Source organism: Periplaneta americana, chromosome 4, assembly GCF_040183065.1.
Source record: "Periplaneta americana isolate PAMFEO1 chromosome 4, P.americana_PAMFEO1_priV1, whole genome shotgun sequence".
In the NCBI taxonomy this organism is placed as follows: domain Eukaryota; kingdom Metazoa; phylum Arthropoda; class Insecta; order Blattodea; family Blattidae; genus Periplaneta; species Periplaneta americana.
The window spans coordinates 199,081,185-199,108,253 of NC_091120.1; the positions used below are offsets into that span (position 1 = coordinate 199,081,185).

Consider the following 27,069-nt stretch of genomic DNA (forward strand, 5'->3'; position numbering starts at 1 on the left):
TGTGGTGTAAATCCAAACTTTCCTGCCTTAGTATTATTTACAGATGAAGCACAGTTCACACGAGATGGCATAACAAATTTCCACAATCAGCATGTATGGCCGTATGAAAACCCACGTGCAACTGTTCCATCTCATCACCAGGTGCGGTTCTCCCTCAACATGTGGGCCGGTATCATTGGTGATCGATTAGTTGGACCCCATGTACTTGTAAACAGACTTACGGGGCAGGCGTACACAAACTTCCTGGAAAACACCGTACCTCATGTTTTAGAAGACACTCCACTGATCAATCGTCAACACATTCACTTCTTGCATGATGGCGCTCCTACACACTTCAGTCGTACGGCTCGCCGGTACTTGGATCGAAGGTTTCCTGATCGATGGATAGGTAGAGGTGGCTCAACTGCTTGGCCTCCACGCTCACCTGATCTGAACCCTCTCGATTTCTACTTGTGGGACCATTTAAAATCATTGGTTTATTTGTCTCCGGTGCCTGATTCGGAATCCCTTCGGAATCGAATTGTGGCATGCTTTGAGGACATACGCAATACTCCTGGAGTTTGGGATCGTGTTCGCAGGTCAATGAGACATCGATGTGAGGTCTGTATTCAAGCAGGAGGTGGACATTTTGAACATCTTCTGTAATGACAACGATCTGCGGAAAGAAAAACGTTCCGGTGAATTTCAATGTTGTGAAGGCCGTAACTCGGAAATGAAGCATTTCCGGAGACATGTTGTAATGAACTATTTTGATTGTCTACATGTGGGAAATACATACCTGAAATTATGCCCCGTATTATTGAAACACCCTGTATAAAACATCATTCACAGAATTTGGAGTATTTTCAACAATCCTTTGATTTTTCACAGCTCTAAAATGCAGGTTTCTCAAAACTTTAAATTTTGAGTTGTTTCACATTTGAACTGGGCCGCCGATATTTCTAAGACGAAAAGAGATTTGTTTTTCCATTTTCAATGCTATAAAATTCTTACATAGTGTTTTAATTGTTGATGGGGTCAACGTCTCAACTCTCATTATAAAGGAACTTTAGAATCTAGACATTACAGATAATGACGCATTTATTATTTCATCGACCCAATTTATTTTTATTTTAATACATATGTGTTCCTAGATCTATTAATAGTATGTTAATGGAGGTCGTGGTTGGATCCAACCAATCAGAAGCAGTATGCCTCAGCCCTTACATTCAATTATTATCGAGGGACTCTAAGGGCCGTATTCATAAACGAGACTTTGGATGAACACTTCCCAAAGTCGACTTTCGTAGTAAAGTTTAACTTTGTTGAAAGTCCTATTCATAGACAATACTTCTGAGACTCTGACTTTGGTAAGTCGAGATTTGACGATCTTGTTCTAATGTTGGCAATCAAAATCACTGCCTTCTAAACGAATTAAATTATTAGATCACAATCAAACCCATCTTTTGAGTCACAAATCAATGAAACAATTGAACATCGATACATGTTAAGCGCACCGCCGTCTGGATCCCTTCGCCTAGCGTCTCTAGCAACGAGACGCTAGGCCAGGGGATCCAGACGGCGGTGGTTAAGCCATTGTTAGCCGTTCTTGCAGCTTTACAATGTCATAAGAATATTATTCGAGGGCTTAGTGTGAAACTAACGTAAGTACAAAAATGGACATTTTTAGATCTTTACATCAATCGATAATAATTCGGTCTTCTACTTGGTCACAAAAAATCGTAACTCAATTCCGAATAGTCTTATATATAACACAATTCGTAACTAAAAAACATGATGGTATAGTTCACCTGGAATAGTATTGCCAGTTAAGAATTTTGTTGTAAATGAAACATCGATTGTAATTACGTCAGTTTCACACTAAGCCCTCATATTATTTCATAATAGTAATATACGTTACAAGAGCGGTATGTTGACGTTTTCATGTTCGAGGAAAAGATTGAAAAAGCGAAACGTAGTTGAGCTTTTTTAATTTCCGAGAACATGAAAACAAACATACCGCTCGTGTATCGTACATTATTTTGTGAGAAGATCGTTTATTACATACCTGAAAGACGAATTTCTAATTAGTTGCAATGAAATCTCCATGTTGGTTTCTGTTTAATGACGGCAACTTCGGAAAACCAAAATATCTTTCTTCAACATTGTTGCTATAAAATGTTTTCTGTGTTTACTATGCTCCAGCAGGCCGTGATATCCGTCTGTCTTTTTTTTCCCCCAGTCTATAAATGCGAACTTAAAACAAACGGTAAGGTTATGTAATGATTTATTTTTCATTTTAATATTTTAACAATATTATTTATATAACATATTGCAGTAATAACATCGGCATCTGAAATCTTGTTGATTTTTTCACGGCTTCCTTAATGAAACTTGCATCACGAATGCAATAAGTTTAGTGGAGTTGTAGAGTTTACTTAATTTTTGCAAATATTTAAAAAAAATACTTAACATTTCAATTTAGGTGAAATTGCAGTGGTAAGTTTCCAATTTATAATTATTACTATGTTAAACGTCTCTAAAAATAATATGTTAAAAGCCTAAAGCAGTAAAATGAATGTCGCGCTTAAGCGGTAAGAAGAGGGAAATTGTTATGTGTGTTGTATGTATGTATTTATTTACACTGCAAGTGGGCAAGCACCCGGTGGCAGTGGTATATACAATATTAACAATACACAATAAAATGATAAGCAATACACAATAAAATTTACAATACATAATACAATTTACAACACATATACAATTTTATACACAATACAATAAGAATACACAATACAATTTAACACAATAATAATAAAACATAAAATAAAACACCTAATTTTACAACACAACCTACATAATTATGTATAGGTCCTACATAAGTTTCAATAGTCTTTCACTTTACTCTCATCTCGTTCCCTGTAGTGGCACTATGACGCATTTCACTGACACTTTAGCACACATTTCACTGACACTCTGTAACACATTTCACTGACACTATAGAACACATTTCATTGACGCTATAAATTATCACTGATCGGAACTGTTCACTGCACTGTAAAACCATAACTTCACTGACTCACCTCGCTTCACTGATACAACAGTTCAAATAAGTCAAATAATTACACCCTTATGCATACTTATAAACAGAACTACATTTAAACTAAACATTTCTAGCCTAAGGCCCTCTTACACGCTAGTTTTAAATAATTTACAATTCAAACCAAGGAAGTAAACTCGTCAAGCTAGATAAATACATGTCACCTTAAAAAATTAAATGTTGAATGTCACCTTAATTTTAATTTGCACTTGATACACAACTTTTTAAGTTATTCTTGAATCTCCTTAAGGAAGGACAGCCCTCAAAGACCGCTGCAGGTAGGTCATTCCAATCATTTATAGTTCTATTTAAAAATGAGAATTTACCTACATCCGTTTTCTGTTTCCTACATTTGTGTTACGTTGGTAATACTGAATGTGGTATTTCATACTTACCGCGTATTGGTTCTGTGCGGAAAACAAGCAAGTACGCACGATCTCGCACAAAATAATTTTATTCTGAAGATATGAAAGATAAGAAGATGCCACCAATGACAGACTATGAAAGAGACATATTATTCTGCTGGCAGTTGGCAGAGGTATTCCCTGCATGTCTGCAGAAACTACTTAAAATTAATTGAAATCAATATTCAGAAAACATTGTGACGACCGCAAGGATTATACTCTTAAATTAACTGCATATCCAACGGTATAACCTATTCTCTATATAATTAAATAGTCAAATCAATATTAAGCTATCAATCCTTACTTGTAGCGTAAAATCGCGGTGAAATAAGAAGTCGAATTATTGGTGGAATAGAAAATCCTCTTTGATTATTATTATTCATCAATGAATGTTGAAATACGACGAGAATATCAAATACGGTCTGTTTATCAAATCTGCACCTTATATATATAGCAGAGATATTTGATACGTTTAAAAAAATGTGGATGTGATGAAAAAGTGCAAATAAAGGGAAACAAGGGGAGAGATAAAGTGTATAAGCAGACGTGTAGAATAAATTAAGTGTAAGCAGAATAGAGAGAAAGTGAAAGTGAGCGCAAATAGGAAATGGAGAAAATAGTGAAAAAGGGTTAAGAGAAGTAAACAAGTGACAGCATAAAATTAGTACTAACATTTGAACGTTGGAACAGTAAATGAATACAAGAGAAAGATAGGAGAAAAGGTAAAAGAACAAATAGGACAAATAATTAAATGTATGGGTGCTGAGCAATATGATAATTTATAGAGAAATTACAAAAGAAAAAGTTAATGTAGGAGAAATACTGAAGGGGAGTTTTGACCAAATAACAAAAAAGGTATATATATTGAGAGTTTAGTAACGTTAAGTAACATGAGCAGCTTTAAAAATCTCCTGGGTGTTCTCAATATTCTCGGCAAATTAAACAATTTCCCAAATATCAGCAATTTTCCTTATGTCCACGAACGAAAGTCAAAGTCTAGATTTCCGGCGACTTTGAAGTAAAGTCACCATTGAAGTTTACTTTCGTCAAAGTGTCGACTGTGAATAGGAAAATGGTGACTTTGTACTTTCCAAAATCAACTTTGGTCCAAAGTCTCGTCTATGAATACGACCCCTAAGGTAAGCATAACCCATATAGCTGTCCGACCTGAATGGGCAATTAGGTTGACAATCGCTCTTTCTTTATTTCGCGCGTCGCCATGACGACACAGGTCGGACGCGTCCTGGATCCGCGACCCTATTCCGCGCATCGCACTGACCGCGGAATTTGCACTAAAAAGTATTCGCACACCGCAACGAGCCCACTCGCGTGCCTGCAATTAACACCGGTGGGCTGGGCATGCAGCACGCAGAGAATTTCGAGGCCGCGCTCGGCAGAGACTTCCCGAATTCCTGATACTGCCCTATATGCATCGGCATTGCCAACTCTTGAAAACTATCACTACATTTAGGCAATTTGTGTCTTAATGCGAGCAATAGATCTTCACTGTGCCAACACTGCAAACTCTAGGAAAACAGAGTGAGGAACTTCCTGTGACTGCGTACAGTATAACGTTCAAGAGTCATGTAATAAATAGAGATAATACTAATATCCGTTACAAGAGCGGTATGTTGAAGTTTTCATGTTCGAGGAAAAGTTTGAAAAAGCGAAACGTAGTTGAGCAAATTTGCAAAACAAAAATATCTATCTTCAACATTGTTGCTTTAAAATGTTTTCTGTGTTTACTGTACTCCAGCAGGCCGTGATATACGTGTCTTTTTTTCCCCCCCAGTCTATGATGAGTCTGGAATCTTGTTGATTTTTTCACGGCTTCCTTAATGATACTTGCATCACGAATGCAGTAACTTAGTGGAGTTGTAGAGTTTACTTAATTTTTGCAAATATTTAAAAACAATAATTAACAGTGCAATTTAGGTGAAATTGCAGTGGTAAGTTTCCAATTTACAATTATTACTATATTGAACGTCTCTAAAAATAATATGTTAAAAGCCTAAAGCAGTAAAATCAATATGTCACTTAAGCGGTAAGAAGAGGGAAATTGTTAAGTGTGTTAGGTTGGGAATACTGAATGTGGAATTTTAGATTTTCCGCGGATTGGTTTTGTGCGGAAACCAAACAAATACGCACGATCTTGCACAAATGCAGTTTGCTGTAGTTATAGTGTGTCTAAAGAACGCAATGAAATAAGCTAGCAATAATAGTCAATCCTCCAACAGATAATAATAATAATAATAATAATAATACAGTGTGTTTCGTAAGTTCCTCATATTGTCTTTTATATCTAAACGGATAATTTTTTTCGAAAAACGCTCGAACACTCCAAATATTATATTTTGAATGGAACTTTTTAACACTAGGGAAACATTTTTATGATCATTGTTATGAGAGCTATAATGTCATCGGAAAATTTTTTTTTAATGACATTCTATATTTTTATTCGCATCATCTGAAAAATTTGCTTTTTTCTTTATCACTACACAAACTATTGTTTTTATATTAAACGTTGCTATGGTAACAAAATTAAATAGCTGGGTTTCCTGGTGTTACGGAAGCAGTTTAATGTTTTTTTTTTCGTTGTTGGTAACACTATAGTATCTATTAAATGCTTTATGGTTGTGCTAACAGATGGAGTTGTTTGTCAACAATGTGACGCTGAAACGTGTGTTCAGGTTACTGCCCAGCGACAATCCTGATGTATTTTTATATTTGTGATGATTGGTTAATTAATATTAACCCGGCACACTCACAATCACATTCACATTCATACAAATTTCCAGACTCTAGACACCCAGGGAATTCTTCTTCTTCAAGAAAAATTCGCCGAGCCCGGAAATCGAACCCGGGACCTCCTGATCTGGAAGCCAGTATGCTGACCAACAGAACACGGAGGCAGTCTGTTTAATTGTTGAAATTAACAGAAAATAACGATGTTATTAAGTGAAAGTGAGGGAATTGAGATTTTAATGATGATTGGAGAAATACCAGCAACAGTAACTGAAAAAGAAAAAAAAAACATTTGTGCTGCGTCTTTGTCAGTGTCAGATCGTAAATGGGAAATATTTACAACATTTAATTTATTGATCATTTGCTGTACCGATTCAGAGAAATTAATTTGTTTTAGAAAAATTACTAACAATTTTATTCTCAGCGATATTTTACTACTTAATTAACTTATTATTCCCAGAACATGAATTTTACCAGCAATCGAAAAGTATTGGGAATAAATTTGAATAAGGAACAAAAAAAAAAAAAGTTTCCTTCCTAGGCAGGATTCGAAACACGAAAGTCTTAGTTACCAGTCTATCGGGCTCTGGAGTGAACAAGGCTCTGAAATCAGCTACAAGGGTCGGTCCGCTTTTTTTGCCACTTACTTACTTACTCACTGGCTCTTAAGGAACCCGGAGGTTCATTGCCGCCCTCACATAAGCCCACCATTGGTCCCTATCCTGAGCAAGATTAATCCAGTCTCTACCATCATATCCCACCTCCCTCAAATCCATTTTAATATTATCTTCCCACCTACGTCTCGGCCTCCCCAAAGGTCTTTTTCCCTCCGGCCTCCCAACTAACATTCTATATACATGTCTGGATTCGCCCATACATGCTACATGTCCTGCTCATCTCAAATGTCTGGATTTAATGTTCCTAATTATGTCAGATGAAGAATACAATGCGTGCAGTTCTGCGTTGTGTAACTTTCTCCATTCTCCTGTAACTTCATCCCTCTTAGCCCCAAATATTTTCCTAAGAACCTTATTCTCAAACACCCTTAATCTCTGTTCCTCTCTCAAAGTGAGAGTCCAAGTTTCACAACCATACAGAACAACCGGTAATATAACTGTTTTATAAATTCTAACTTTCAGATTTTTTGACAGAAGACTAGATGACAAAAGCTTCTCAACCGAATAATAACACGCATTTCCCATATTTATTCTGCGTTTAATTTTTCCTCCCGAGTGTCATTCATATTTGTTACTGTTGCTCCAAGATATTTGAATTTTTCCACCTCTTCGAAAGATAAATCTCCAATTTTTATAGTTCCATTTCGTACAATATTCTGGTCACGAGACATAAACCATATACTTAGTCTTTTCGGGATTTACTTCCAACCCTATCGCTTTACTTGCTTCAACTAGAATTTCCGCGTTTTCCCTAATCGTTTGTGGATTTTCCCCTAGCATATTCACGTCATCCGCATAGACAAGAAGCTGATGTAACCATTCAACTCCAAACCCTGTCTATTATCCTGAACTTTCTCGCTCAACCCCCAAACTGGAGGACCACCCCTTATCGGCTGTCCACGACTGCTTATTCAATATATTCGCAGCTATCCTCCATATCTGGATGCCGTCTCCTCTATCCGCAACCTGAGGACGCGCCATGCCGTGGTGATAGTTTTTTTTTGCCACTACTGTACATAAATAATAGTCTAATGCAGATAAAAACAGCACTAGATTTATGGAAATTAACTCTTAAAGAGAGAGACTGAATACTTAAAATACATAGGCATATTTTATTTTTGTTTTAAATTTACGAAAAGGATGAAGGCTGCGTTTCATTCTGAACACAAAGGCTATGGAAAAATGTCCTCGCCTTAATTCTGTTTCCATTGCATAGCAATATTAATCCACCATCGTCACGAGTAACTTCCGTACCGCGAGAGAGCGCGCTTTGGTTGGAATCATGTGAAGATGGTTCCGTCATCCCCGTTGCGACGAGCTGGTCAATTACCGATTCGCAACACGCCCCTCACACCCGTTAGAGTTGGAGGTCTTCAACCTCGGAAGTGTTCGGCTTCTGAAGAGCTGTCATCTCCATGGGAACGCCTTTGTTCGCGCTCTTCTGTTCTCACATACTAGACTTTAATTTTATTGCTATGAAATGAGGATGATATAACCGCCTTGAGGCCGTCTAGCCTTTACCGATTAACACAACCTCTGCCACTGCCACTACCACCATTACTACCACTACTACGTATAAAAAGCCCAAAATCGTATACGTTATTTTGTGCGAGATCGTGCGTATTTGCTTGTTTTCCGCACAGAACCAATACGCGGTACGTGTGAAATACCACATTCAGTTTTCCCAACCTAACACACATAACAATTTCCCTCTTCTTACCGCTTAAGCGCGACATTCATTTTACTGCTTTAGGCTTTTAACATATTATTTTTAAAGACGTTTAACATAGTAATAATTATAAATTGGAAACTTACCACTGCAATTTCACCTAAATTGCAATGTTAATTATTGTTTTTAAATATTTGCAAAAAATAAGTAAATTCCACGAAAATTATTGCATTCCTGATACAAGTAACATTAAGGAAGCCGTGAAAAAATCAACAAAATTCCAGATGCCGATGTTATTACTGCAATATGTTATATAAATAATATTGTTAAAATATTAAAATGAAAAATAAATCATTACATAACCTTACCGTTTGTTTTAAGTTCGCATTTATAGACCGGGGGGGAAAAAAAAGACAGACGTATATCACGGCCAGCTGGAGTATAGTAAACACAGAAAACATTTTATAGCAACAATGTTGAAGAAAGATATTTTGGTTTGCCGAAGTTGAAGTCATTAAACAGAAACCAAGATGGAGATTTCATTGCAACTAATTAGAAATTCGTCTTTCAGGTATGTAATAAATGATTTTCGCACAAAATAATATACGATACACGAGCGGTATGTTTGTTTTCATGTTCTCGGAAATTAAAAAAGCTCAACTACGTTTCGCTTTTTCAATCTCTTCCTCGACCATGAAAACGTCAACATACCGCTCTTGTAACGTATATTACTATTTTAGATCTAACACGGTGGGATTTCATGACAAAGGGCGAAGCACATCGATGTACAGATCTCCATCCAGTACAACGATCAAATAAATACAGGGCCTTCATTTCACTTTTTGCTTGGAGAGTGGGCAATATTCTTTTAGGGAAGATCTTACAGGGTATATCGCGTGGCATACTATAGTGAGGGTCACGTAAGAGCAGTTCCTAAAAGGCTAATTTGGCCGTCTCTTCAGTGTTGCCAACTAATATCAGATGTCATGTATTGAAATAATAATAATAATAATAATAATAATAATAATAATAATAATAGTAATAATAATAATAATAATAATAATAATAATAATAATAATAATAATAATAATACTTACTTACAAATGGCTTTTAAGGAACCCGCCGGTTCATTCCCGCTCTCACATAAGCCCGCCATTCGTCCCTATCCTGAACAAGATTAATCCAGTCTCTACCATCATATCCCACCTCCCTCAAATCCATTTTAATATTATCCTCCCATCTACGTCTCGGCCTAAAGATCTTTTTCCCTCCAGTCTCCCAACTAAAACTCTATATACATTTCTCGACTCGCCCATACGTGCTACATGCTCTGCCCATCTCAAACGTCTGGATTTAATGTTCCTAATTATGTCAGGTGAAGAATACAATGCGTACAGCTCTGCGTTGTGTAACTTTCTCCATTCTCGTGTAACTTCATCCCTCTTAGCCCCAAATATTTTCCTAAGCACCTTATTCTCATACATCCTTAATCTCTGTTCCTCTCTCAAGGTGAGAGTCCAATTTTCACAGCCATACAGAACAATCGGTAATATAACTGTTTTATAAATAATAATAATAATAATAATAATAATAATAATAATAATAATAATAATATAGTATTAACAATAATAAGGTTTTGCTTATTTACTTCTTTACCACATCTCATCTTTATGTTTGGAGGTGTTTTCTAAATGGTTAAATAATTTGTGAAAGAGTAGGCCTATATTTTCCTCCTGGACCTCTCACACATTATGTTGGTAATTAATAGATTAATATGATCCAATATTAAAATGCATTTTCTCTGACAACATGAAATTCATTGCTTTGACTAAACAGTTTACGATTCACGAGACCTAACCTAAAAATGTATTTTGTTTGATCACTTGAAATGATTAGCACGAATTCCGAAAACAGAATACCACATTGAAATGTATAGCCTACTTAAAATACATAATTCTAAGTCGCTATTTCCTCTCTTGGATATTTTAATAAAAATCTGAAACTAAGAAATGTATGTTTCATACCAAGTAGGTCTATAAGTTACATCTTATTTAATTACACTTACCTGAATATAGTGTTGAATTGGAAGCACAACGCAACACAACTGAATTATGTATTGATATTAATATTAATACCGGTATTACTAATTAATTATTAATTAGGTTCAAATTTCACAAGTCTAGTTGCTTCCATTTAATGAGATTTCTTTTACTGAAAACCAAAATTATTGCTGCCAATATAACAGAAAATAACTGCGTGTTGTCATATTCGTCAGTACTCGAATTTCGAAACAAAGCTAGCAAAAGAAAATTCAACCTGACATCTAGAAAATCACTATAATCCACTAGCATATGCAGTAATAGGGGGAAAATGGTTAGGTTTCACCCATAGGGAATTAAGTAAGCTGATCCAGAATGTACCTATTTCCTGACAAAGTAATTATTTTCCATTCTTGGGGATACTTGATCACAGAACAAGGATTTAAACCATGGTATCAGAGGCACGAACATATTTTTAAAGTCTATTATTTTCTCTCCATTAAAGTATTTTTTTCGGAGGGCCTAATTAGTCAAGTCCACTCTCTTCGCTTCCACGCTGGGGACCCCTGAGATATTTAAGATGTGAAAGAGAGAGTGGTGTGGGGAAAGCAACAGAAAGTTTCTGCATTTCTCTTTCCCAAGAAAAACTGCGAACATGGCACAATAAAATTTCAGGGCAGAAGATATTAGATGACGCACAACATTAACATTTATATGAATCGTATGAGAAAGTTGGGAAATAGGAAAGATTGGAGAATGCTTGGTTTACAGTGAAGAAGTATTTTTTTATTATTCCAAGTCATAAATAAGTCTGATATCATGTTTTATTAAGGTCAGTTTCCACACACAAACTAGTCTTAACTCCTTATCCTACTTAATAAACATTACAGTACTTGCTGTCATTATTACGTAGACGCGTACAAATGGATACAGCCAATTTTATTATTGAAGAAGTTTTGATTTCAGTTAACAGAAGTAATTGTACCTTTAATGTACAATTGCTAACCAGCACTAATGTAGCAAAGAGCAAAAGCCTTGGTATCATTGAGCGAAGTTCAGTAATTGAGGACGTAACATTCTAAATGTGCTAAGTGCCAAAAACAACTTTCTGAAATATCGATGAAAAACACACTGCGAAATGCATGTTGAGATGCCTACAAGATCGTCTTTTGACGCACGAATGAGTCACTTACGGCTGAGCTACGACAAAGACAGTTTAGTATGATATTCTGATATGGATATTCCTCCCTTAGATTGAATGTTAGGTCTTAAATTAGCTCAATTTTTTTTTTCTTTTAAGTGTTTATAAAAGTACAATATTTTTAATATTCAAAGTATATCCCTTTCAGCTCTTCGGTAAAAAATCTTGGCATTCACATGGATAATAATCTCAACTGGGACTTGCAAATCACAGAAACCTGCAGAAAAGTATATTCTATTATCCATGTGCTAAAAAGGATAAATGTTCATCTTCCCTCTTGCTTAAAAAAGTCCCTTGTGCAGACCCTTGTATTTCCCTATTTTGACTATGCTGACATTTTACTGACTGACCTTTCCAGCGACAACAAAACGAAACTTCAACGTGCTCATAACTTGTGTGTACGTTTTGTAAGCAATGTTCGTAAATATGATCATATTACCCCATTCCTGGAAGCAATAGGTTGGCTTAAACTAGATACGAAAAGAAATTTACATTCACTTCTCGTTCTCTTCGAAATCTTGAACTCTTCTATTCCTTCGTACCTGTCGTCTCGCTTCACTTACCTTTCTTCCCACCATAATCTGAACACACGCTCTCGCCATGAAACAATACTAACAATACCATCCCATCGCACCTCCTCACACTCATCCTCTTTCACAACAGCCCTGCCAAGACTCTGGAATTCGTTACCTGCTAGCATCAGGGACTGTCGAAATAAAATTCAATTCAAACGCAAACTTACTAGGCACTTGGTCAGTAATTGAGACTCGTTCAGACATGGTTTCTTGTAAATAGTTCTCTTAATCTATCACAAAATATTTCAATATCCGGTAATTTCATCACTATAGATTTTTGTTATTGTAGGTTTAATTTGTAATTCAGTAAATACAAAAATATTCTTTGTTCTTAACTTCTATGATAAAATGTCTAGCTTTCATTAATCAGGTATTCTTGTCGTACTTTAATTTTTATTGTAATTGTAATTGTAAATTTAATATTAATTGTAATCTTATTGTTCATGTTATAGTTGTAATCCCCTGGTAGAGGGGCAGAAAAGGTCTGACGGCCTTATCTCTACCAGGTTAAATAAATAAACACTACTAAATACTACTACTACTAATACTACAGTTCTCACATTTGTTTCAGTACTATTCAGTTCATTTTACTTTATAAGACTTTCAATATTTATAATATGATAAAGAGTTCAAAAACTTTAAAACTTTATAAACCAAATTTCAACTCACTCTTCGATATAAAAAACAATTCCCCCACACTACCTGTCACCACCACATACACCCTCACCCTCATAAGACAGTAATCCGGAAGAAGCAACAGTAAAGCTGCATAGTCTACACGGTTCAATTTTCCATGCGCGTACACATACAATCTGGGAAAAATAATGAAAGAATCATTTTTTTTAAACGCGCGTTCATTTAAGATGCATGAAGATTTTGTGTCTACATGGTATGCCGTTTTGAACGTACACACACATATGAATTAATATTAAATATCAATCTTGCATGCACAGCTTGAATGCGTAAAGTTGAAAGAAAAGTTGAACCGTGTAGATGCACCCTAAGACCGCTGACGACGAAGCAAACAACTTCGAAACGGCATTATTATCTGTTTTAACAGTATTTTAACACTTTGAACTTTTAAGGGTATATGTACGTGAACGACCATAAATATTATCAGGAACTGCAGGCTTTAAATTTCTAAACTTTTATAAGAAAATGAACTCACAATTGGACAAAAATTACAAGGTACCACAACAAGACTTATCGGAATTTAAATATATGATAAAAGTTTAAAAAAGGGTTACTAATAATATTTTTCAAACCAGTTTTATCAGAATATAAAAAAAAAACAAAAAACAAAGAAATTCTGCAGTTACATCATTTGGTAACCATAACATTGTTATGGTCTGTCTGACATATTTAATATTTTTCCTGCATGTAATAAACACTTATTTCTGAAAAGTAGACTACTCTCAGACATGTAGAGTTGTTTATTTTATTATTTATTTATTTATTGTTTTTTTATTTGTTCTATATAATATATATTAAAATTTACATAATGTTTTGTGACCTAATTTTTAATTTAAAAAATGGACATTATTGTAGTCCACCTTTTGCATAAATTCATGTTAAATCAGTGTACAAAATTTCAGAATTCTATCTCTAATGGTTGTGTAGTTATGAAATAATATGTGTATTGAAAATTTAATTTAAAGTAAAAAGTGAATTCTTAAAAATATTATTAGTAACCTTTTTTATACTTTTACCAGATATTTAAGTTCTAATAAGTCTTGTTGTGGTACCTTGTAATTTTTGTCCAATTGTGAGTTCATTTCCTTATAAAATTTTAGAAATCCAGAGCCTGCATTTTCTAATAATTGTGGTCATTCACGTACACACACCCTTAAAGTTTTTACAGTTTCAAACTTTTATTATATTTTATATAACAATTAAATTATTAATTTGTTAATATCAAAATTATCCCCTGATTGAGGTTCCGGCTGATATGTACATCTATTATCAGTAGTACATCTCAGTTGACGATATGTGTCAGAGGAAGAACAATATTGTTTGTATGCATCTGAAGTCTCACTAGTGTAATATGTAGCTAGTCGATGATGTGTGCAATGGAGGGGAAAAGGAGCTGGCCACCCTACCTCATTATCTCCTGGCTTAGTTGTCTCATAATGGTGCCTTCTTGGTATCACTTGTGAGGTTCAAACCTGTCTTCGGACAGTTGACTAAACCGCTGTTCTTCAGTTGCTTCCCAAACAAAATATCAACAACGTGAGTAGGTTCCCCATGTTCAAATATCAACAACGCGAGTAGGTTCCCCATGTTCAAATATAAACAACGTGATAGGTTCCCCATGTTCAAATATCAACAACGCGAGTAGGTTCCCCATGTTCAAATATCAACAACGTGAGTAGGTTCCCCATGTTCAAATATCAACAACGCGAGTAGGTTCCCCATGTTCAAATATCAACAACGTGAGTAGGTTCCCCATGTTCAAATATCAACAACGTGAGTAGGTTCCCCATGTTCAAATATCAACGTGAGTAGGTTCCCCATGTTCAAATATCAACAACGCGAGTAGGTTCCCCATGTTCAAATATCAACAACGCGAGTAGGTTCCCCATGTTCAAATATCAACAACGCGAGTAGGTTCCCCATGTTCAAATATCAACAACGTGAGTAGGTTCCCCATGTTCAAATATCAACAACGCGAGTAGGTTCCCCATGTTCAAATATCAACAACGTGAGTAGGTTCCCCATGTTCAAATATCAACAACGCGAGTAGGTTCCCCATGTTCAAATATCAACAACGTGAGTAGGTTCCCCATGTTCAAATATCAACAACGTGAGTAGGTTCCCCATGTTCAAATATCAACAACGCGAGTAGGTTCCCCATGTTCAAATATCAACAACGCGAGTAGGTTCCCCATGTTCAAATATCAACAACGCGAGTAGGTTCCCCATGTTCAAATATCAACAACGCGAGTAGGTTCCCCATGTTCAAATATCAACAACGTGAGTAGGTTCCCCATGTTCAAATATCAACAACGTGAGTAGGTTCCCCATGTTCAAATATCAACAACGCGAGTAGGTTCCCCATGTTCAAATATCAACAACGTGAGTAGGTTCCCCATGTTCAAATATCAACAACGTGAGTAGGTTCCCCATGTTCAAATATCAACAACGCGAGTAGGTTCCCCATGTTCAAATATCAACAACGTGAGTAGGTTCCCCATGTTCAAATATCAACAACGTGAGTAGGTTCCCCATGTTCAAATATCAACAACGCGAGTAGGTTCCCCATGTTCAAATATCAACAACGCGAGTAGGTTCCCCATGTTCAAATATCAACAATGTGAGTAGGTTCCCCATGTTCAAATATCAACAACGTGAGTAGGTTCCCCAAGTTCAAATATCAACAACGTGAGTAGGTTCCCCATGTTCAAATATCAACAACGCGAGTAGGTTCCCCATGTTCAAATATCAACAACGCGAGTAGGTTCCCCATGTTCAAATATCAACAACGTGAGTAGGTTCCCCATGTTCAAATATCAACAACGTGAGTAGGTTCCCCATGTTCAAATATCAACAACGCGAGTAGGTTCCCCATGTTCAAATATCAACAACGTGAGTAGGTTCCCCATGTTCAAATATCAACAACGTGAGTAGGTTCCCCATGTTCAAATATCAACAACGCGAGTAGGTTCCCCATGTTCAAATATCAACAACGCGAGTAGGTTCCCCATGTTCAAATATCAACACTGTGAGTAGGTTCCCCATGTTCAAATATCAACAACGTGAGTAGGTTCCCCAAGTTCAAATATCAACAACGTGAGTAGGTTCCCCATGTTCAAATATCAACAACGTGAGTAGGTTCCCCATGTTCAAATATCAACAACGTGAGTAGGTTCCCCATGTTCAAATATCAACAACGTGAGTAGGTTCCCCATGTTCAAATATCAACAACGCGAGTAGGTTTCCCATGTTCAAATATCAACAACGTGAGTAGGTTCCAAGGCTGTGTGGGAAGGGATGTTGATGGATCATGTAGCAGAGTAGTGACAGTGTCCAAATATCAACAACGGGGATGAGGTAGTTGTTACTGCCTATAACACCACTTACGTTCGATCGTGACCCGTGGTTTTGCATACGTTAAAATATAAATACCGATCATAAGTTTCAGTGATTATCAGAGTAGTGGCAATGGAAGTACAGGACAGCCGTATTGCACTTAGTGATGGATTTCACTACTATGCTCGGTGAAAAGAGGAAGAAACTCTTAGTGGTGAATGATCGGTTTTCAGAAAACATTATCTGGTGGTGTGGAAAGATATACTTGTGTTAAAAGAGGATGTAAGATGTAAATGTTTCGTGAAACTTTCTGATTCAGATATTATATTGGAATGCAACGTCGAACATAACCACGACACTTGTGATATTGCAATTTTAAATAAAATTATGAAGTTATTCGACGCAGCGTTTTCGCCAAGCACAAAACATTTTTAACCTACCTACTACCGTAGACAGTAGTTGACAGTCCTAAGTTTGTATAAAATGGAAAAGGAAATATTTTCTGGCTTAATCTAGTGGGAACCAATTGCAATACATAGATGAAATCAACCTGGAACCCAGTGGCGGCTGATTGACTGAGGCAAGTGAGGCCGGGCCTCAGTCATTTGGCTTAACTGAAATCAAATTTTGTTTTTATGTAATGTATTAGTTATTTTAATGAAGCATATATCGCTGTAGAAGCATTTGAAAACTTTGTGATGTAGATAGACCTGTTTTGCAGTAAAATTTGTTCCTGAGGCCAGGATCGCTCGGGGTCTGGCTTGTGATGTATATAGACTTGTTTTGTAGTAAAATTTGTTCATGAGGTCAGGATCGCTCGTGCCGGGTCTGCTTCTGAATTTTCGTTTGTCTTCGCGGGCTTTTGACGTTGCGCTTTAAACGTTGTAACTGAGGCACAATTCGTCTGGCCTGGTCAGGTTTCAACCTCTCAACCATGGGCCGGCCTCAAGGGTAGAGTGGGGTGGGAATAGGGTGACTTGTCTTCCTAAATAGGCCATAAATAACAAACATTCCAGCTCTTTGGCAGGCAGAGACCCACACTATTCTCTCCTCTTATGTCTTAGTTTATTATTTAAGCGAGGGTGTTGTACTATTGTACTTCGTAGTACAGTAGTGAAGCTGGACCAATGTTGTTATGTATTTCGGGAAAATATAAACAGAAACAAATGAGAGAAATAATGCTGGTGTAGTTAATTCATTGTTAGAGTGTCCTTTTTCGAGAAGAAATAATATTGAAAAAAAGGAAGTTTTAAATAAAGAGAGAGCCGACCGAGATACCTACGACATCGCTGACAATTTTTCTGACAGATAATCTTAAAACGCGAGTTTCTATTGCATCCTGGTATGGGCAACATAAATGGTTAAGTGGTAATGTGGTGTAAAATAAACTTCTCTGTTGGCCTTGTTCGTTGCTGTCAAAGGAAAAAAATAAAAAGAAAAGAAAGAAAGGGAAATTTGAACACGTAATATGGGATGCTTCATCACACTGAAACAATCACTGAAACTCGCAGCATTAAAGCTTATTTGGTGAGTGAAATTATTATTTCTCATTACTAGTAATAATAATAGACTAATAATAATAATAATAATAATAATAATAATAATAATAATAATAATAATAAAAGGTAAAGGTATTCCCGTAACATGCCATGAAGGCACTTGGGGGGCATGGAGGTAGAGCCCCATGCTTTCCATGACCTCGGCACTAGAATGAGGTGGTGTGGTCGGCACCACGCTCTAACCGCCTTTTACCCCCGGGAAAGACCCGGTACTCAATTTTATAGGAGGATGAGTGAACCTCGGGGCCGTTCTGAAAGTTTGGCAACGAGAAAAAAATCCTGTTACCACCTGGGATCGAACCCCGGACCTTCCAGTCCGTAGCCAGCTGCTCTACCAACTGAGCTACCCGGCCGCCAATAATAATAATAATAATAATAATAATAATACAGTAATAATGATATTAATAATATAACAATAATAATTAATATCATAAATAAACATTTTCCATCGGAGGCACTTAAACTAGTTGCATCTGGCCTCACCGAGGATTTGGATCACCGGCCGCTACTGTTGGAACCAATTGGGGTATAGCTCTGGGACGAACTGGGAACCTATTCACAGATTTGGGAACCAATTCCAGTATGCCCGACTAAACAACAACAATCTTAAAATCAAGGGGGAGTGTTCCCCTCGACCCCTAATGACGCCTCTGATAAGTATTTATACCTTTGGTGAAATAGCTAATACTAAATCGTTAGTATACAACTTTTAGAATTGCGCCCCACATTTTATGTACAAGAAGCTCAATATTCTTATTTCAGTTTTCTCAACATAATTTTACCGTATTTATTAAAATAATTGTTTTAAATAAGGAATAAAGTTGTGAGTTCGAGCCGTCTTTGCACCGGGTCCGTACGTCACCGAGGTCCGATGTTATGAATGGTCATCCCGGCATAGAATGAGGAAGTGTCTGCTGCGGTGACGGCTGATTCCACTTCCCCCGCCGGCCGGGAGTAAGTAGTGCATGCAGGCTGAGTCACTCGCCTCGCTGCCAGTTCGAATCCGGCAAGGCTGCGCGAAGGATCTCGACAACAAGTCCCGCAGTCTATATATACGCCTGTGTGTGTGGGTGTGAGTGCGTGCGTGTGTGTGCCCCACCCCCCACGAAATTACCCCCCTCAAAAAAGAGGGGCCCCACAACGACAGCAAAAAAACTGCAACAATGCTCATCAGGAAAGCCGTGACTCCTATCCGATTATCGGATGACAATGTAACAGCGAAACAAAACACTACGATGTCGTGAGAATGCGTTCAGGAACTGTGCACATGTGAAGAACGGTTCTGGAAGGAGGGTCAGTATTCTGGGATCGTGCGGTTTTGGTACGAGAAGAAGATTTTAAAAAATTGAAAGAAAGAAATCAAATTCCAGGTGTTCATATCAGCAGAACGGGTCCGAGGAAGACGAGACGACGTTTCTTACTTCTCGCGAATATTTTAAATGTGTCCAAGAAAATGTACGTGAAGTGAAGTGGCTGTTGGAACGATATATTGTTCTATTCGTCTAAAAATTGGATTACCGCCCCTTCTTCCAGTCGGAAACTGGTAAGTTTCAAAAAAATATATAATTACCCTTTTCCCAAATCCATCACTATGTTCTTTGACTTGTCAATAGCCTTTAAATGCATATAAATAATAGCTAACATAGCGCCTAAATAATTAATATAAATTGTTCAACTAGGCATAATAATATATAAAATATACAATGCAATGCTGTATTATAATATACAGAAATTTAAACGTTCCAACGAACTCGAGACATTCGGTAACAAAAAAGGATTTTTGCATACGAAATTGCATGTCAAAATAATATTACTAGCATCTGCAAAAATATAGGTAATATACCTGTAGCATATCGTAATGTAAACTCAGTTTCACACATACCTTCTGCATATAATTATCTCCATCTACAAGACTGCTGACGGCAATTACTTCAAGTCTTCATAATTCATGAGACGTAAACATTATGTAAACTGGAAGCTGTGAACACTGACATCATCTCGTTTCCAGACTTGCCCTTTGCGAAGTCAAGGATATTTTATATAATGAAAAATGATCTCATGTTTTTCATTACTTTGAGGCGAACATCATATTCGACACTACATTTCAAGATATTAGCGTATAATATTCCACCAACAAATCTCGCTGTTTTATTTCAACAGCTAATTTGTAATTCTGGCGATGCGTGGCCTTCGCCATTGCAGCATTTTATTAAGAAAATGAATATCGCTACAATGTAATCAGCCTTCGGAATTTTAAACAATTGAATACCATATCGCTTATATTTCAGCGTTTCCAGTCTTCCGCAGTAATTTGATAAGAAATTAACATCATTATAATTGTTGCCAAACTTCGAGATTTATTGTAAACAATTGATTACAAATGATTCGATCAGTTTTATGTAGAAGAATGGTATAACATTGCACTGGTATTGTTTACTTGTGTAATTTTTTTTCAATGCAAAGATCTGAGAAGCAAAGAGGAAATTTTAAAGGTAACACATTACTTCAAATTTAATAAGCCACAATATTATTTTAATCTCACAATCTGATTGATTGATTATTAGGTAGTTGTAGCTTTTTTCCGAAGAATTTCGACGGCAGTTCGCTCTGCCAACATCTCTGAGGGATGACATTGTGATAATTGTGTTAAAAAATCCTGCCAAATCCTAATTAATCACATGGTGCCACATTAATAGCAATTGCAATTTTTCACGCCCTTTTCTTTGTTTCCGTTTTTTAAAATTGAATATCTATGTTCACATATGTATATTAATTTTTTGAGGATGTACTGAGTCCGTAAGGGCTACCCTCAATGGGGGGGGGGGGCAGTTCAATTTTATTATTATAATGGAGTTTATTAGCGATAGTTTGGTATATTATGCGAACAGAAGCTGTTTGTATAATATAATATTCCAGATATCCTAAATACAATTTTGCAGGAATAAATAGTTTTAAGTAATATTATTATTATTACTATGTTTTTTTATTATTTTTGAGATAGTGAATGGAAGTAATACCGGTAGCCTATCCCGTAAAACTAAGATACGTGATCATACTTCTTGAAATAGTCATTTAATGACGTTGGAACACGTACATTGTCTTTTAATCAACCTCGACAACTATTTACGTATTTCTAGGCCTGCAAACGAACTACCTATCTTGTTACCAGAATCTCTTACGTGTTTCATGACGCCATTGTAACACTCGTAAATCATTTCGATTACTACATTAGATAACAAAGGAAATAGCAACCAATAGTGGTCGTGATTGGCTTAGATGGCGTCATTACTGGCCGAGGGTTCGATGCTCGTCGTGTTCCATACGGTAAATCTGTCTGCTATCACTACACGCCGTCGTGGCATCGCGCATGAGTCAGAGCATTACCTAACACTTTGTGGGTTATTTATCGACACTTTGTCAAAGTGATAATTTATCGTTGAATGAGAGGACCTGCCTGCAGCTTTGATAGGACGTATTCCTCGAGTTTGCGACAGGTTTCACTGTTTTTTAACCACTTGAGGTTTCGTGAAAGGTTCTCAAGGCTTCCCGAATGACTAATATTAGCTGACTATACAATTTTGTTTGTAATAATTGCTATTGTGCCATAGATCCTTTATTGTGTTGCAAAACAGCTTTATAACTGTCAATTCTGTATGAAAAATAAATCTATCTTATAACAGTTTCAAGGCGTTAGGAAATTAGTGTTCACTTCTAATCGAAATTTAATGAAAATTCCAGAAGTCCTGTGCAAATGAAGTGTTGTGCTGGTGGAAAGATAAAATCACACTTTCAAGATAATTCGTCTGATAAAGTAGAGTGGCGCCATTGATCCAAATGGCAGTCCATTGCTGTATAACTTAAAGATATATTTAGAGATTAAATCACCACCAATGATGATGACATTGTTAATTAGGCCCAATAATAATAATAATAATAATAATAATAATAATAATAATAATAATCTCTGAAAGATCTGTATACCCTATTCTCTGCTTTGGTGAAGCAAGTTTGGTCTTTTTCATTTGGCTACACCAATGATGCAAACGATGGTTCTGTCCCATGCTGACCCCACGTTAAGGGAATTGAATCGTTTGCACCATTGGTGTAGCCAAGTGACAAAATACCAAAATTTCTTCGCCAAAGTAGAGAATAAGGTATACAGATCACACTTTTAAAATGGGTTAAATATTTTTAAAATGCTCGAAGTAAGAGATTTTTCATAGGAGAAGAAATTTTCCCGTGAAAGGGCTGTTGCACCAGATTATTATTATTATTATTATTATTATTATTATTATTATTATTATTATTATTATTAATTAATTAATTACTTACTTACTGGCTTTTAAGGAACCCGGAGATTCATTGCCGCCCTTACATAAGCCCGCCATTGGTCCTTATCCTGAGCAAGATTAATCCAGTCTCTATCATCATATCCCACCTCCCTCAAAACCATTTTAATATTATCTTCCCATCTACGTCTCGGCCTCCCCAAAGGTCTTTTTCCCTCCGGCCTCCCAACTAACACTCTATATACATTTCTGGATTCGTCCATACGTGCTACATGCCCTGCCCATTTCAAACGTCTGGATTTAATGTTCCTAGTTATGTCAGGTGAAGAATACAATGCGTGCAGTTCTGCGTTGTGTAACTTTCTCCATTCTCTTGTAACTTCATCCCTCTTAACCCCAAATATTTTCCTAAGAACCTCATTCTCAAACACCCTTAACCTATGTTCCTCTCTCAAAGTGAGAGTCCAAGTTTCATAACCATAAAGAACAACCGGTAATATAACTGTTGTATAAATTCTAACTTTTATTATTATTATTATTATTATTATTATTATTATTATTATTATTCATATTTGACATTTTAGGTACCGGTAAATTAAACGATTTCTGCCACCTATATTACACCTCCACATAGGCCTAAATGCTTTCAGTTGTATTATTATTTTTTTTTACTTGTGCCAACGAACTTATTAATCGTAATCTTCGCCTATTTCAATATACAGGATGAACCGTAAGTAAAGTTATTAATTTCAGGGAGTTTAATATAATTTTTCTACTTTTTGCTTTCTTTCCCAGATAAAAATTGTTCTACATGAAACATTTCATAGCTTGTTTTGGGAAAGCCATTGATTTAATTCCCAATATACTCAGTCAGTTTAACAGTTTATTACAATAATAAATGATTGAAAGAATTTCATCCTTGTCGTTTAAATATGCACAAATTTGATCCAAAGAAATGTAACATTTTAAAATTCCTTTTCAGAACGAAACGTTATTTGTTCGGGTCAAATTTCTTCACATTTGAAGGACAAAACTGAAATTCTTTCCAGCATTTATTATCATAATACACTGCTCTCTTGAATTGACTGAGCGTATTGGGAATTAAATCAATGGCTTTCCCAAAACACGCTATGAATTTTCCATATAAAACAATTTTATCTCAAAAGGGAAGCCAAAACGAGCAAAATTGTATCAAACTTTTTTTTTCGAAATATCTCAAAGAAGAACTTCATGAAATTACCGACATTACTTACGATTCACGCAGTATTACTAAACTCAATATGCAGTATTATTTTTAAGCCATGCATCAGCTTGCAAGTTGACCGTGTACCGGCAACGGTCATCACTCGGTCAGCTAAACATCAGGCATTAATATGGGGGATAAATTGGGTCACTATTTACACCAACACAGTTGGCCGTGTACCGGCAAAGGTCATCACTCAGTCAGCTAAACATCAGGCATTACTATGGCGGATAAATTGGGTCACTATTTACACCAACACAGTTGGCCGCGTACCGGCAACGGTCATCACTCGGTCAGCTAAACATCAGGCATTACTATGGCGGATAAATTGGGTCACTATTTACACCAACACAGTTGGCCGTGTACCGGCAACGGTCATCACTCGGTCAGCTAAACATCAGGCATTACTATGGCGGATAAATTGGGTCACTATTTACACCAACACAGTTGGCCGCGTACCGGCAACGGTCATCACTCAGTCAGCTAAACATCAGGCATTACTATGGCGGATAAATTGGGTCACTATTTACACCAACACAGTTGGCCGCGTACCGGCAACGGTCATCACTCAGTCAGCTAAACATCAGGCATTACTATGGGGGATAAACTGGGTCACTATTTACACCAACACAGTTGGCCGTGTACCGGCAACGGTCATCACTCAGTCAGCTAAACATCAGGCATTACTATGGCGGATAAATTGGGTCACTATTTACACCAACACAGTTGGCCGCGTACCGGCAACGGTCATCACTCAGTCAGCTAAACATCAGGCATTACTATGGCGGATAAATTGGGTCACTATTTACACCAACACAGTTGGCCGCGTACCGGCAACGGTCATCACTCAGTCAGCTAAACATCAGGCATTACTATGGGGGATAAATTGGGTCACTATTTACACCAACACAGTTGGCCGCGTACCGGCAACGGTCATCACTCAGTCAGCTAAACATCAGGCATTACTATGGGGGATAAATTGGGTCACTATTTACACCAACACAGTTGGCCGTGTACCGGCAACGGTCATCACTCGGTCAGCTAAACATCAGGCATTACTATGGCGGATAAATTGGGTCACTATTTACACCAACACAGTTGGCCGCGTACCGGCAACGGTCATCACTCAGTCAGCTAAACATCAGGCATTACTATGGCGGATAAATTGGGTCACTATTTACACCAACACAGTTGGCCGCGTACCGGCAACGGTCATCACTCAGTCAGCTAAACATCAGGCATTACTATGGGGGATAAATTGGGTCAGCTAAACATCAGGCATTACTATGGCGGATAAATTGGACTACTATTTGCACCAACACAGTTGGCTGCGTACCGGCAACGGTCATCACTCGGTCAGCTAAACATCAGGCATTACTATGGCGGATAAATTGGGTCACCAAAAGCTTGAATATCCACCTGAGACAACACAGAACATTACAGTGGCAACGGAAAAATATCCAGGCTTTTAGAGGAATTCGAACCCAGAATCTTAGCTTCACCGCAACATCAAAACTGTAGAGCAGTGAATATGATGAATTGTGTTGATTCCTGGCCGACTCGATAAGCAGTTCATTCACATGTCTGGCAGAGGGGAGGGTGTTATCGCAGGCTGAAGTCATCTCGCTGGCGTATTTTTATCCTCGTGATGTCAGTGTGTGTAATTTGAATTTGTTCTTCTCTCCTACGCGGCCGCACGTACATGCTGAACAGGTTGCCAACACAGCGAATACCGCCCGCAGTTGGCTCTTTGCTCTCAACCCTTTAGGAGTTGGAAAGTTTTTCCTACGACGAAGTTACATTCTCTATTCGATAGGACGTTGAAACTCGCTCTTGTACTGCGAGGTATCCTAGCGACGAGACAAAAGAAGTTTGGGAACAAATTCGAGATTGCATTAACTTGTTTTTAAATATCCATGGTTTTGGTAGATCAGGAGCCTTATTTACAAAAAGTATTGACCGATAATTTACAAATAAATTTTAGTAATCATAATAAAAACAGACTATCTTATTTTCCCTTCGCTGTTGCTGTGCTTATGTTGCTCTGTATTTCATGTCCATTTTCAGCTTCCCCTTCAAAATTCTCTAGTGGAACGGCGAAACTCGGACTGAGAAAAGTGGCCAACTGGCTTGGAGCTCACATATTCAGTTCTTATCAGCCCTAAACTCCCTTTGCTGGGACGAGTTTCTCGTACCTTTTTATTGTTTATCCCATTTCCACCACTGACATTTATTTCCTCATTTCTGTAGCCTAATTATTAGCAAGTACCGTATGCTATCGGTTATCACAAATAGCTACTCTGTTCCATAAATGTTGTAAGGTACGGACAGCTTTCTATAATTAAAAAGGCTTGGAAAATAGAAGGAAAATAGAAATATACCGTCAGTGGGGGATATCTGCAGCCTTTGACACTGTGAACTAACCTATAACACTTTCGTTATGGGTTAAAGGAAGTATTTGCTACTGTATTACTATATAGCAAGTTAGTAATGCAATTATTTCACTCACCAGAGATGCCACTAAATATGCAGGATGTTAATTACGAGTAATATGTGGGGAAATCTTCGGGGATGGATACAGGACCTAAAACAAGCAAAAACATTTATATAAACATATAGTCAATTTTGCTTTATTCTTATATATATATATATATATATATATATATATATATATATATATATATACACACACACAGGTAGGCTTTTTCTAAGTCAAAGAATGCCACACTGCGCATGCTCCGAGCCGAAAGATTTCGGTCGTACTATGTTGACGAGATATTAGCTTCGATTTTCTGTTTAAATATTACATATTTATGCTGAGTAGGAATTAAAACTGTAGCTTCGTTATAAAATAATATTGTAATAGCTAAATGTTTATTTCTTATATGAGTTATATAAATTTCAATTCTGTAAGGTTTTGTATAAATGTACATATTTATTATATTATTATTATTATTATTATTATTATTATTATTATTATTATTATTATTATTAACTTATGTATATTAAATTAGAATAAATTAATTATATGTATTTGCAAACCCATGAAACTAGCTACAGTATAACATACTTATAACATCTGTACTTAAAAATTCTCCAAAAACTTAATATTCACATTTGGATTTGAAATGATCGTATCTGGACACACTCCACCATTTTTATCGAAAAATTGTTATAAGACACACTGACCTTTCCAGTTCATCCTGACATTTATTAATTCCCTTTAATATTTTCGTTGCAGTCAAATAATGTCACTGTACGTTCCGGTTATTATAAGCGAAGGCGAAAAGCTCTATTTATTGTACATAACCCTTCAGCACACAATGTACGTACTTGCAGGTAGCAAGCCAGTCCTGCAGATGGAAATTGTTAAATTCTGAACAAATTATAAGATATTTTGAAACATTTCTCCATTAAAATCAAACATGAGAAATGACCCTGTGCAACATATGGGTTCCAAATTACAGGTGTGTCCAAGATATAGCTGTTCCAAATCTTGTGAATTTAATAGCATTTTAACCGGCCCTGAAGGAAAATGCCTGAAACAGAGGGGTATTCAG

General features: G+C 36.7%; 1 protein-coding gene across 3 annotated transcripts in view; it reads left to right on the forward strand.

The window, feature by feature from the left end:
- LOC138698572 (dual specificity protein phosphatase 10-like) overlaps window positions 1-27,069 on the forward strand; it is a 338,313-nt gene that overhangs the window by 107,937 nt on the left and 203,307 nt on the right. The window contains exon 1 of one of the 3 annotated variants that reach the window (XM_069824592.1): window positions 18,971-19,520. The exons of the other annotated variants lie outside the window; for them this stretch is intronic. The gene's annotated coding sequence lies outside the window, so the exon portion shown is untranslated. Of the gene's footprint in view, window positions 1-18,970; window positions 19,521-27,069 lie in introns of those variants that run through there. 3 annotated transcript variants of the gene reach the window in all.